The sequence below is a fragment of the Marmota flaviventris genome, chromosome 2 (assembly GCF_047511675.1).
Source record: "Marmota flaviventris isolate mMarFla1 chromosome 2, mMarFla1.hap1, whole genome shotgun sequence".
NCBI lineage: Eukaryota > Metazoa > Chordata > Mammalia > Rodentia > Sciuridae > Marmota > Marmota flaviventris.
Window position 1 is genome coordinate 63012948 of NC_092499.1, and position 1930 is coordinate 63014877.

At 45.4% G+C, this 1930-nt stretch overlaps 1 long non-coding RNA gene across 1 annotated transcript in view; it reads right to left on the reverse strand.

Moving 5' to 3' along the window:
* LOC139704695 (uncharacterized) overlaps positions 1–1930 on the reverse strand; it is a 40976-nt gene continuing 39046 nt past the window's right edge. The window contains exon 5 of the long non-coding RNA XR_011706617.1: positions 1–567. This is a non-coding gene — a long non-coding RNA (uncharacterized lncRNA). The remainder of the gene's footprint in view (positions 568–1930) is intronic.

A 1930-nucleotide genomic window follows, 5' to 3' on the forward strand; every position in this document is an offset into this window, starting at 1 on the left:
CGTTTGTGTGTTGCAAGGGGACAAAATTGCAACATATGCAGTCAAGGAGAGAAATAAAGAATGTCTACATGTTTCTGCCCCTTTCAATGCTTTATTCACTCAAATTGCTCAATACAATTTCACTCTATAGGTTCTTAAGAAAAGGACAATCCTTAATACTAGGCACTGCAATAGACATAATCAATTCACAGCAAACAATTCTAGATTAACTCTAAGCACTGCAAACACACTTAATCATGACAGGATAATGACAGACATTCCCTCTGCATGCTAAGTTCAAAAGTCTTTAGCCTTAGGCTTTAAGTCCAGCAGATGCACACTCACTCAGACCACGGTGATCAGGTCTGAGTGAACCAAGGAAGGCTTTTCCTGGTGTGGAGTGGATGACTGGTTGAGGAGGGGGTCATAGGGAGGAGTTGCGGCTCTCACCATGGTCCAGATAAGGTTGTAGAGTTTGAGAGCAGTGAGGATGGAAAGAGGATCAGGAAACGATGACAAGTGACAGGATGTCAGGTCCTCATCAGGCTCTCCAGCTTGATTGCATCCTTGTTTCGGCTGGCTGAATTCCTGTTCATCAACTCTATTATTTATACTAAATTTTGGGGCTTTTGACCCCCCCACCCTTTCAATCTTTATCAGCTACCTCTGGATTTCTCCTTGACATCTTTACCCTGGGGTCAGAAACATCCAGCCTGCCAGAGGTTTCACTCTGTTTATCAGAGTGAGTGGAAGTAACTTGCTTGAGGCCGTTTGGGAGGGATCTGTTGTATGTACTTGGTGAGACTGCCGGTTTCAAACTGGAGTTTATAAAATGAAGTTGCTTAGGCTCAGACCTAAGGCCATCCTCAGAGAGACAGACAGATAGACAAACTTACTTTCCTGGCTCTTAAGCCCTGAAAGTTTCTTCAAGCTCAGTATGGAATATCCGCTCCCAAAAATCAAGAAAGCTGAGCTAAAAAGTCATAGCTAGGGAGTGCACTAATTTTACTATAAGGGTTAAAAAGAAGAAAAATGATCGAAGCTTTCCCTATTGTCAAAAGGATAAAAGGATGAGATATTTTTCCTTCTTCCTTTACTTTGAGGATTTTCTTGGGGGAAAAAAATCTGTAATTACATTACTTCCTCTGTGTCTCTGTATATATATAAAAGTTAAATAAGCCTCTGTCAGATACAAACATGGGATCTTTTTCTTAAGGTTCTGGGACACAACTTTGAAACGTCAATATCAAGAAAGATGGTCCTCCATCTCCTGTCACCAAGGAAGTTATCCAAAGTGGCTTGTGCCAAGATCTAAGAATCTTGTCAGAAAGGGAGGGGGGGAGCAGGTGGAGGGGGGAGGAGGAGGGGGAGAGGGAGGGGGGAAGGGGAGTGGGGAGAGGGAGGGGGGAACGGGGGAGGGGGGAACGGGGGAGGGGGGAACGGGGGAGGGGGAACGGGGGAGGGGAACGGGGGAGGGGGGAATCGGGGAGCGGGGGTGAGGGGAGCGGGGAGCAGGAGCGGGGAGGGGAGGGGGAAGCGGGGGGAGCGGTGGGGGGCTAGTGATAGTTTTGTTTTTCCTTCAGGTAAAGGCAAACAATTAACAAGGCCAGCCACCCCAAGGGTGAACTACCGAAGAATGAGTGGCAAACGGTGCCCTCTTACAGGAGAACATGCACGTAATGGGTTGCATCTGCTTGGCTACATAAAAGGTATTATTTCCGTCCTTCTTTGCAATCTCATTAATAGATCATTTGTGATGCTCAAACTAGTTTGGACGGATACTTATAGATTAATAAAACCCCTTCCTTTCTACATTTTTCTACATTTGTGATTTCCTGAGATGGCAGGAAATTTAATTTTAAAAATTTCCTGGACAAAATCCATTTATTTAAGTCCCCAACCAGTACAAGCCTGCCTCCGCTTCCATCTTCCCATCTGCTCTCAGACTTAC